We start from the raw sequence: 12,902 nt of genomic DNA on the forward strand, positions 1-12,902 counted from the left end.
GTGGCAATAGAAGATTGCAACGGTTTTGTCAAAAATTATTAATTATTATATTTGACATTTGTTCCAATGTTTTAACTATTCTATGTAACTCATTGATAGTATACCAGGAAGGAAACTTCAGAATCATTTTCAAAATTTTATTCTGAATCTTCTGCAGAGCTTTCTTCCTGGTATTACAACAGCTAGTCCATATTAGTACAGCATACAATATGGCTGGCCTGAAAAATTGCTTGAATATCAAAAGCTTGTTCTTAAGACAAAGTTTCGATTTTCTATCAATAAGGGGATAGAGAAATTTTACATATTTGTTACATTCGGCTTGAATGCCCTCAATGTGATTTTTGAAAGTTAAATTCTTATCTAGATACTTAACTTCATCTGACCAATTTATTGAAACCCCTCTCATCCTGACAACATGTCTACTTGTAGGTTTCAAATAAAGAGCTTTTGGTTTATGTGGGAATATTATTAGTTGAGTTTTGGAAGCATAGGGACAAATCTTCCATTTTTGCAAGTATGAAGAAAAAATATCCAAACTTTTTTGCATTCGACTACAGATGACACGCATGCTTCGTCCTTTGGCGGAGAGGCCGGTTCCATGCGCAAACAAAGATTTTTGACATCCCTGAGAAAACTCAGGTGAGTCAGATGTGAAAATATTGTATAATATTGGTCTCAAAATGCTGTCAGATAATTTTGAATTATTCTAACAAAGTATGTCGCATAAGATCACACGTTAGTTCGGTAGAAATTTTATACACTCGCATTATATGCTATTATTCATCACATAATATATGCACGTATATCGCCTCCACTTTTGCACGTAGAAGTCCTTTTCGCGACATCTTATAAGTGAAATTTTGCACATGCAATGCCTCCAGGAGATTTCGTTATACGTACATTTTGGTTGTCTGGGTAAGTAACAACAATTTTCAAATCTCTAAGCCCTTTGGGAAATTATCTTTACCGACTCTAATAACCTCTGTAGCCAACTGATTACTCACGCTGATTTTGATTCTGATCATGTCCCTGTTACATTTCAAATATCCCATGGAGCTTTTCTCAGTGCTATCAACTCCACTTTGAACTATTGACTATGAGTTACCAATAACTATACACGATATAAAAATGTAGCCAAAGAAAGAGTCAGTCGATTACAAAAACAATGTTTTGGCCTTACAAGTTTGATACTCTATGAATTATTTCCGCTTGAGAAAAACAGCTCTACTCTAGTTTCTTCGATATAAAGTAACGAATGGAAACATTAAGTTTTATGTTCAATGCATTTGCTGCAAGCATCAACCAACCAACATCATCGCCATAACTAAAGCTCAAAATAATCCTTTTTGAAATTACTCTCAGACCGCAGCCTTGAAAACTTTCGAATAGTTTTATCGCACCATCATACGCAGCACTTTCTCTCCCCGCCCTTTTTCTGCATTATAAAATCTAATTACTTTGTCCCGCACCCTCGAAGAAGTCGCCCTAATTACTATTGCATTTGATAGTGTAGCCAACTGAAGACTGCCCTGCTCTGTGCTGCACATACACACGAAGTCCGGAGGTTGAACAATTTTCACCCCGAAAAACTATCCCCATTAGCAGCAGCATGAGCAAACTGCAGCCAGACAATTTATTATCTCCTTCCTCTGCAGAACGGACCATCCATATTCAAATGTGATTATTAGCCCTAAGGGCTTCGTTCTCTCCAAAGAAATCCACCAAACGAATAACAGTTCCCTCCCGTTCACATCTCAGGACGACCCGCAGTCCGCGGGGTAATAATAACGAACACAGTCACTTTGCGGCACAAAATAACCGTCTCTGGAGTCATCTCTTCGGATCTGCTCGGTTGAAGTTTCCAGAAAGGAAAACAATCCGGTATGGCGGCAGGCGGTCGCTGGTGCTGAGTACTTTATACAGTTATAAGTGAACTCATTTCTCAACTAGCCCGCGCACAAGCAAGCTCTTTGAGAAAGGTCGTCGTCATCGCCGTCCTCTGCCCATGAGTTTTTTTTATTCATGTTTTCTTCTTTTTCATGATACATTTTTTTAGTTTTAATTAAGTTCTTTTATTCACTTCCATTACTCAAGTGGTTATTTTACTGGCACCGAGCTTCAATTACGAGCGTGTCTCTCAACTAGGGTTGCTGTGAGAAGAACTGACTTCGGGAGAGTAAAAAAATCCAATTTGTTCTTGTTTCAAACAGTCTAAAAAATTGAGGCAGTGTTGCCAAATATTCGGGCCTGTTATTTTCTTGGTATGAGTGTCACGATCGGCCGATATGAGTTCGAGGTGGTGAATGGATTTGTGTACCTCGGATCATTGGTAACACCGGGTCACAACTGCAGCGCTACGGAAACCACAAGACTTTGCGGTATGGTAAACTTCATCCCCGTTCTAATTGTATCGTGTACAAGACACTGATAAGACGAGTAGCTCTCTACGAGCATGATACATGGACAAGAAAAGGAATTGCAGGCGCTAGGAGTTTTTGTCCTGAAGACGATCTTTGGGAGAGTACCTATGTGAAAACGATATAGTTCGATAACCGCATTCTACGACGAACTTGTTTTCGTCGCCCATCTCCACAGGAGCTAACGACGCGATAAAAGATCCGCAACGCTTTTTCACTACAAGAACAACGCTGCGTACAAGTATGATCCTGTCTAGTAGTTTCGCAATTGCGATACCAATTACTTGATAATTAAGTATTAAGTGAAACAGATTTCAGTAGCCTAAACCTCCACCCGTAACGCTGGTAGATCACCTTTACGTGACGCATTACGTGGTAAGATCTACCGGGGCAGCAGAGATGAAAGTCCAGGGGCTTAACGGATCCCTTCACAGGACCTCTTCGAGTTGGAGTGTTGCCCAAGATGTGGTGTAGTTTACAGTAGGCTCTGATGAATCCGAATGCAACTCTGTCAAATCAATTGGTGCCGCTTGAAGCACCAAAGTGCCCTAGCCCAAACTAACAGGAGTGCCAACAGGTACATCAAGATTGATGCCAGTAAGATCCTGATTATGGCATACTGATCGCGACACAAACGGGTAAGGTATGGTTCTCCCAACTCGGCGGTAGTAGACTCAGATGCCATTACCTGACTTGCACCGATCCTACAGGTCTATGTTTTGAAATTGTTTATCGGCATATCGGTCTATTTTGCTCGAAGTAAGAGGGAGCATGGAGAAGAAAGCAATGAATACTAGATGGATAGGTACCGTAAGGGAACGGCGAGAGAAATTGGATTAGATGTTGAAGAGGGCATACCATATGAAACAGTATTACTTGAAACGTCACTTCCTTGTGGCTAACGTCCCCTATGGGAACGGCTTGGGTGTGTTTTGAGAATGACACTACCAAGACAGCCTCTTGGTAGTGTCCAAGGGTCCACTACCAAGGGCTGTCTTGGTAGTGTCATTCTCAAAACACACCCAAGCCGTTCCCATAGGGGACGTTAGCCACATGTCGTGTACTAGACTCGACTCGAAGTCGAGTCTAGTACACGACACTGAAGACGGCCTTACAGTTGAGGTCGAAATACGCGTATCTGTCAAAGGATACAAACTCTAGTGGAATTAAATGGTATAGTACTAAATTCGGTTTTTTCATCTACTTATAGGTATTCTACTAAACAGCTCGAAGATTTATTATCAACTTTCTAACTGATTTCTGATGAAAACTACTTAAAACTTTGCAGAACCGTGCTTGAAACAATCACCCGATCACAACTTTTCACTTTTTTTATTTTTCTAATTTTGGGTCGGTTGACCGAATGCAGTGCTGTCAGGAATATTGATGATTGAGTACGACATCAAGCAATATTATTTAGTTGAAGCGAAAAATACTCAAACTGATACATTGATAACAGGCAACTATGCATTATTTATTATAACTTCACTATTACCAGCACGTTTCTTGTGTACTACTACTTTCACACGGAAATTTACGGATTCAATGGAGTTTCACCTTAAGGTGAAGATGAATCGAAGCCAAAGTTCAAATTTTCAAGAGCACGGATCTGGAGAACCAATCATCCGTTTGAGCTGAAAACTTAATCGATTGGTCACTAGCAGGTGGTGACCAATCGATTAAATTTTCAGCTCAAACGGATGATTGGTTCTCCAGATCCGTGCTCTTGAAAATTTGAACTTTGGCTTTGATTCATCTTCACCTTGAAGTACGCTACCAGCTGATAGCGTTAAGACACACTAATCGGACAAACCGACCAGCCTACTATGATCTTACCGATTTATAAGGTCTTGTTCGCTGTGTCAACAGGCAGCCTGACCGAGGCTACTTGCATCTCACTGGGTCCTTTCTCATGTGAATTGTCATTGGAACGTTACCGGATGCACACTGCTGCTACATGGCTAACCTCAGATCTTCCTTCGTTGAAATCTCGTCCATATTTTTACATTCGAGAGTCACTTCCGGGCACACGACTCTTACTCCCTCCTTATCCCCCATGGTGTTTTCGGTTAACTTTTCTGCTTGCCTTTGACTCTTTTTTTAACTCGATGATAATCTCACCATTCAGGGTACGTCTGGCTTTTTGTACGTCTTCTCTTAGCTCTTTGAGAACTGGATTCGACCATCGCTTGCTTTAAGAATGTGCGCTCCGCCTTTGTTCAACCCCTTAATGGACGTTTTACTCGTCTTCTCTTTTTTCTTTCCGACCACTTGCCACGGAGATTGTCTGATTTCCTCAGTAGCTTCCTTGGATGTTGGATAGACCCCAGGTCCCGGGGTGTCCTTGTGCTTTTTTGAACCGCATGGTCTAACATCTTCTGATGACGCTCTTGCTCTCTTCGGCGTAAAGTAGGCGTAAAGTGGTTTGCACGCTATTGAAATGTTTGTTCGACACTGCGGTTTCCCCCATTACAGTTCTTGTTTCTACTTTTCACGATGCTGAGGCTCACATTGCTTCTATCGCGGACTTGGTTACCGCAAGCTCTTTTGCGTCTGCATCAGCCCTCGCGTCCAGCGTTTTCCAAGGGCTCCTTGGATCTTCGTCACCAACAGTTTGATGTCTTTGTGCACATTGGATCTTTTGTCGACATACTCGTGCAGCTTCTCCACAAATTTCTTCGCTGTAACTACCTTCGGTAGTTTTGGTACTCTCGACCACACACTCTACTGCTGCTGTTGCTGTGGATTAATTTGCTCCTGCTCACGCTCGTGCTGCTGATGCGCTTGTTTGGTTTGAAGCGTTAGTGATCTTATCAACCCGCTTCAGGCAAACAGTTTTGCCGCGCCTGCTCCAATGGTGTTTATGTTAGAGATCAGGTACACTACACACCCTGCAGTGGAGATGTCTATGAGTAAGAATTATAGAGGTACCACGTAGCGGATAATATTGTAAATATATGTACCCAGACATGAAATAAGAGAGGAGCTGGCTGGTAGCGATATCAGTCAGAAGCCTGCGGTTTGGAGTAGAATCATTGTTTTGAAGTTTCATTTTTCAACAATTTATGGGCCCAAGAACGCCTGGACGACGCTGAGGAAGCTTCGATGAGAGACACGAAGAAACACCTGAACGATAAGGCAGAATCTCGGTGAAGAGGTGGAGTCTGGCACCGGGACCCAATGGTATCCCGAATGTTGTCTTAAAAGCGGCAGTGAACGCGGATCCGGACATGCTCAGAGCTACGATGCAGCGCTGCATTGATCAAGGAATCTTCCCGGATGTATGGAAGCGACAGAAATAGGTGCTACTACCAAAAACGGGGATTCCACCAGGTGACCCGTCGGCGTACATACTTATCTGTCTACTAGATACGACGGGCAAGTTATTGGAGAGGTTGATTCTCAACAGGCTAGTACCGTATACGGAGAGTGTGGACAGCCTGTCCAACAACCAGTTTGGATTCAGAAAAGGTAAATCTACTCTGGACGCCATCCAGTTGGTCGCTCAGATAGCTGAGGTGGCAATCGAGCATAAAAGGAGCAGCAACCGTTACTGCGCGGTTAGCACTCTGGATGCGAAGAATGCGTTGAACAGCGCAAGCTGGGAAGCAAAAGCACACGCGCTTCACCGCCTCAAGGTACCGGTGCAGTTGTTTAAGCTTCTGGAAAGCTATTTTGATGGTAGGATTCTACTGTATGACACAGAGGAGAGGCAGAAAAGCGTTCGAATTACCACGGGAGTATCTCAAGGTTCAATCTAGGGCCCGCTGCTATGGAATGCAATGTACGATGACGTACTTAGGCTGCCCCTTCCTACGGGTGCCAGGATTGTTGGTATCGCCTAGTGGTCTACGGCGAATCGATGGAGGAAATGACAGCAGCGCACTCTATCTCCATAGTTGAGGAATGGATGAGGTCTAGGAAACTAGGACTGGCCCATCACAAGACCGAGGTAGTCAACAATCGCAAATCCGAGCAACGGGCACTTATCTCGATAGGTTATTGCATCATACAGTCAAAGCAATCCATTAGGCATCTTAGGGTAATGATCGATGACAAGCTCAGCTTCACTAGCCACGGTTTCTAAATAGGCCGGGTGCATCACAGTCGGCATCACGCCCATCGGGCTTATCATCAAGGAAGATGTTCAAAGGTTCAAACAAAAAGGTATCAGAGGAATTTTTCTACTTCTTCCTGGCGTTACGTCCCTATGCCCTTGGAAGCCGAGAAAATTTCCAACCCGAAAAGATCCTCGACCGGTGGGATTCGAACCCACGATCCTCAGCATGGTCTTGCTGAATAGCTGCGCGTTTACCGCTACGGCTATCTGGGCCCCATAAACGCGTGTAAAAAGACAACGCTCAGAGATTGGCAGCAGGAATGAAATAACTCCACTAAAGGTAGTTTCTGTCAGGAAATGGTTGCTATAGGCAGTACCTGCTTGGGTTCTCAGCAACTGCTGAGTGCCCCAATTGTACTGGTGTGGAAGAAACAGCGGAGCATGTGTTCGATTACCCCCGTTTCATTGTTATGAGAGATCGCATGCTCGCTACATGCGGAGGGGACATGTCCCCTGACAATACAATCTAGATAATGTGTTCGGATGCCGAGTGATGGAATGCAGTAACTACGGCTGTAACTCACATTATGCTAGAATTGAAGCGCCTATGGCGACTGCAGAGGATTAGCCATGCCGAGGCTGATCCCTTGTAACATTAGGGCCCATTCACAAATTTCATAACGCTATAGGGGATGGGTGGGTGTCCTAACGATGTTACGGTCCATACAAAAATTGAATAACATTCATACAAGAAGCGTTACAAGGGGGTGGGTGGGTGTCCAAAATGGCCAATTTCAGCGTTATGAAATAAATGAATGCGCCCTTATTTAAGTCGGCTAGGAGATTCAGTTTGCCTAGGCCACTTCTGCTTCATGTGTTAAATGCTAAATGCACTGCCCTCTCACCAAAGAAATACAGTAAGGTGGTCCCGGGAAGGAAAGGGTCTGAGGGCAAGGATAATGCCTGTGCATTCTGTGCACCCCTTGAGCAAGATCTTCAGAACATACTGTTATTTATAACCCGCTATGGTAAGGTACCCACTTTAGGGCGCTCATCGATTTCATTGTAGATGGAGCTACATGCTACATTTCATTGTAGTATAGAGCTACATGCTCTCATTTCGTTTTTTGCGATTTTCTTTCTTCAAGGGACCCCACCGCTATTCCTTTCCACATTTCCCATTCTTTCCCTTTCCCATTGGATAGATAATGAAATATATATAGCCTATAGGCTCAAATATGCCGATGGCACAAATCTCCCAATTGGTGGGGAACATGCCTGTGGAGCCGGCCTTCTCATACCTGATATCTGATTTCCGGGTGACAAAAAGTTATATAGGACATATAGGAAGGAATCCCTGTCATGGCAGTGAAGATGGCTTCCTCACATATACAAACACATTTCTGGAAGTTCACATTATTTTTCAAAATAATTCACTTACCTACACTAAATCCACTCCCAAATTGCTAACGAGACATCAGAACACGTTTACCTTACAATTTTCGTAGTTTTAACACTAGTAGCTGGTGAAAATTTAATGAACCGTGCTAATTTTTAACACGGACGTTTACCTTTGCTACAATTGTTTACACTTATCCGCCTGCGAACAAAGAACACTTTTCGCCGTAAACGTAGAACCTCCAACACAGTTTACTTTCACTACTTGTTAATTAAAGAACAATTACTAGTTAATTTCTGATGAAAACAACTTACAATTTCACCAAACCGTGCTAAAAACAATCACTCGATCACAGCATTTCGCTTTTTTTATTTTTCTAATTTTACGCTGGCTGCTGTCTGCTTGCAGGGCTGTCGGATATGTTGATGGTTACGTACGACATCAAACAATCTTATTTAGTCGAAGGGGAAAAGACTCAAAATGAAGTAGTGATTACTGGCAACAACGTCTTATCAATTATAATTTCACTATTACCAACAGATAGGAGAATATTTTTGATGTACCACTACTTTTATTCAGTTATTAGTGGATTCAAAGAAGTTTCACCTTAAGTATAATAACGTTGAATTACATAGCATACATAACGTGGATGAAGTTGTTACACCCGGAATGATACCAATATACAAAACTCAAATACTTAACCTAATTGTATGAGGCTGGCATACATCATTCAACTCCCCAGTCCAATCAAGCCTGAATGATGAACAAGTCTGACAACCTTGCTACAAGCAAAACTCGAATAGACGTTTTCCATTGCATTGAATAGTTCTTCCAAAGTGATTCGCTTTACGCTTAGTCAGTGTTACAAATGAGAGGAAATTTTAACCTCTTTATGTGCTTCAGTACCGTCGTCATTCCATCTATGCTGTCAATTGGTTCCGCATAGATGAGATGGGTGTTGAAGGGAAGTAACATATGAAACTCTTCATAGTTTCATATAACATGCACCAAAGCCGTTTTCCCAAACAAAAAGCTTAACTTTAGATAGTCATACCTCCGCTGTTTCTCAACCGATACTTTCATTTTTCTGTGACAAACTACTACGTTCTGAAATATTTGTAAAAATACTATTGATTCAAAAGTTACAGATATGTTGCATTTTGTCAATTCAATACAGTTTTTCCTTATCGTTCGATGAATAAATGCGATTGCAACTATTTGGCTTGGTGCATCTTTATCATCAAAAATTCGAATACAATTAGTGACAAAGGTTAGTTATCAAATGTTGTTTTACTTTACAAAATGCCCAAATTTGGGGATCTGAATGTCAACTTCTGGTTGTCGGATATTCGAATTACGATCTATGATCAACCTGAAGTGTTGTATTGTACCGAAATCATTACATTGCAGTCATGTATACTAAGAGTTTCAGAGGGTTGTTCAAAGACAATAGTGTCAAAACTAAGTAAGTAAGTTGAGGGTGGTTGGTTTGTTAGACAAAGTTCTTGACTTTCAGAAGTTACGCAAGTTTGCAGAATACAATAACCATACACAACTTATCGTTTATGAATCAAATTAAAAAATCTCTCGGTTGCCTTTGAACAAAACTTGATAGTCGTGCGGTTAGTGTCACCAGGCATTTAGCCACATTGTGCTAGGGAGTGTGGGTTCGATTCCCGCCACAAGTAGGTAAACTTTTCGTGAAGAATGTTTTCCGACTGTGCCACTGGGCGTTTCGTGCTATTCCGTTGTCTAGTGTGGTGCTTCCTTCAAAGGGCACTGGAAGCATTAACGTGTCAGTGTCTTTTAAAAAAAACTTCTTTTGAGAATTGAGCCTTGTAATGAATTCACTGTATACAGAATGTTAAATGACTTGTAGTTCTTCATTAAAATTTCAGCTATTTCTACTACCAACAGCTAAGATACAGAACATCAAACTAGGGCGGTTTGTATAGAAAAAACACATATTGTTACTAACTTTTGACACTGACTGTATATGTAACTTTTCAATCAATAGTTTTTCAAAGTTAAGGTAATTTTAAGCTCATCACAAAAAACAATATGACGGAAATATGCCTAGTTAAAGAATGAAAACCTCCTGGACCGAAACGCCTTAGTTGGTATCTTGCTGTACTCTAGAATCGGCGAGGGTATAGTTTACCGGCACAATAAAAAAAAAACAGAAAACATCTTTCCGCTTGGAAGTGGTCCAAATCATTTGTTTTCCAGCAAAATGAATTTCTTGTTCTCGTACCAACAAGGGGAAAATAACGGGTCCCGACAAGCACAACAACTGTGCAGTACAATTCGGACCGGAACATAGAACGCTAAAGTTTCAGTCGTTGATTGATACATCAAGTCGGCGTAGTTGGGAGCGGTCGGAGAAAAAAAAACTGCTCGCTTCTCAGCCAAGCAGTGCAAAGGACATGATTGCTTTTCAGCTCGGGGAAAAATTGCTCCATTCCGGAAGTGGTTGAAACAAATTTGATGGCCTGACTCTTTCCTGGCACTGCTGGCGAGATTTTTTGAACTTTTATTCCTTTTAGTTTCTGTTCGAGGGGGGAGGGGACAAAAAAAGAGCGGTTAATGAAAAGCACTCTGCAAGACTTTATTCAAAATTTATATCAGTTAACGTGCGCTTTTATATTTCACTTTACCGGTTGAAACGAAAACGAGTAGAGGATTTGGGAAACTTATTTTCCCTACCTGACGGTCATTCATCGGAAGGAAACATTGAATGGGATTCGACTCTTTGGCACGTATATGGCAAGTTTGAGCGAGAAAAAAGTCGTTAAAAATCAACCAGCAGCAGCCAGTAGGTGATAATTGGCAATTTAAATTCCGCAGAAGTGCAATGGATGGCAGGTGCCTGTTATACCTACTTGTAGAAAGTCATTGGACGGTGGGATCGTTAGTTTTGGATGGAGTAATTTATTTTAACTTGATTTTGAGCTGATACATGACGTTTTATGATTGTATTTCGAATCAAATACCATTATGCTTATCAATTTAACACCGTGTTTTAGGATCGAAGGCTTTTTTACTTCGTGCTTTTAAGTTTTATGAGTGTATAACTGCAATTATCAATCTCAGACAAATAGGTGAAACGAAACTTAAGTCAAGAATAAACTGAAACCAATTCATTTCAAACCCTCGTTTTCGTAGAGTACGAATCTGGAGGAAATTCGATTCCGTTGAAAACTACCGTTTTGACTCATATTCCGAACACTTAAGGTCGACAGTGACTTCAATTGCATCTGCTGAGCATAAATTACCTGATATTTGTGTAAATTTTAATTCCTTCGCAAAGTCTAATGGTTAGCTGTTGTTTGTGCTGCTAACAATGTTTATTTTAACTTGTTTAGTTTTGTTTTTACGTAAAAGTACCAAACAACATTTTGATTCAAATGCCGAACACTGTGTTCATTCTGTCTCATATTCCGAACACCTTGATTCAAATTCCGAACAGCACGAATAAATCGTATTCAAAAGAAGAATTTCGCAAATAAATGTATTTGAGCTAGTTCTACTGGTGTCGAACCAGATAATCATCACTACTCCAGAGGTATGAAATAGATTGGACGACGTTAAAATTGAATTGCAATTGACTGCCATTCCCTTGTAATTTGATGACATATTTCAGCGAAACATTTCAACCAAATCGCCATACAAAAACCGAGTGTTCGGAGTATGAGTCTGTTCGGAATTTTAGACAAAACGGTAGATCGATTGATCACTAGCTGATGATGACAAACTTATCGAACATTCTGCGCAGAACACTATACATCTTTCGAGGGATGGCTTGTACAACGTCGATGTCTTCAAGGAAGAATGTCTTTTTATTGGCGTTGCGTCCCAACTCAAAAAGAGACTGCTTCTCAGCTTAATGTTTGTATGAGCACTTCAACAGAGAGCTTTCCTTGCCAACTGATCATTTGTGTAAAATTGATCTGCTTGTCAGAGCTGTTTTAGTTTGGTGAACATTGCATACAAATACGGCACATGGTGAATTTGCAAAGAAAGCTCTAAGGCCTGTTACCGTTTTTCTGGTACGGCTCTCTTAGCCCTCGAGGATCGGACACCGAAGCCCAGATGGGGAACCGGTCAAAACCCCAGACTGCTGGTCTGACCAACGGCAGTCAGCGGGGCGGGCTCAAAAGGCCTGTTTTGGGGTCCTCGAGTTCCAGGGTCGTTAGAGGAGGTAGTGGGGAGGCTCTCGGACCTTGTTAGCATACAAATTAGGGTTAGTTTTAAAGTTTTGTATTGACTCACGGTACAGAATATACGCTGCCTCTCCAATACAGCGAGGAAACGAACAACGGCGGAGGCCGTGGAATGTGGGCGACGGAGGGTGCCCCGATAGTGTCCACAGCGGGATGGTGATGGACGGCAGACCGGGGCGGTAGATTGAATTGTTGGGGGTAGGGCGGACGACGTGGCGAGGCGGCCGGCCTGAGTAGATGGGTGGCAGATGAACGTCGTGGGAAGGCGGTATGCCTCAACAAACTCCCAGGATGAGCGATGGCGGGAATCCGGCGGTTGACTTATGGAGGTAACGGTCGCAGATGACGAAGGCGGTTTAGCGGCGAAGCTTCGGATGCAATGCCGTGGGCGAAGTAGGTTCCGTTGCTTTGCACTGAACAATGCGGGCTGTGGCTCCGACGATCTGGAATGGCGGGCAAGGCTTCTTCTACTAGAGCCCAAGGGGCTTCTAAACTGGACATGAACCAGAATGTCCACTCGACAAATCGGGGCTCGGTTGGGAAAGTCGATTATCTGACGACTTGGGTTCTTTGCGGTTGATGGTAACCTCCGCAGACTTCACTTGCTCACACTTCGTATGCCCGTCGATGTGGCTCGTTCTGTGGTCTCGATTAAACCCCTCGATCGCGCCAAAATATCTCCTACAAACCCTCATGTCCGACCCGGTTCGATTTTCGTTCGTTCCGTTCTCCCAACATCCATTCTCTTGTCACTGTCATTGCGCCACCCATAGCCACAAAGCCACCTGTTGGAGATTTCGTGG

This window comes from Aedes aegypti, chromosome 3 (genome assembly GCF_002204515.2).
Source record: "Aedes aegypti strain LVP_AGWG chromosome 3, AaegL5.0 Primary Assembly, whole genome shotgun sequence".
Lineage (NCBI taxonomy): Eukaryota > Metazoa > Arthropoda > Insecta > Diptera > Culicidae > Aedes > Aedes aegypti.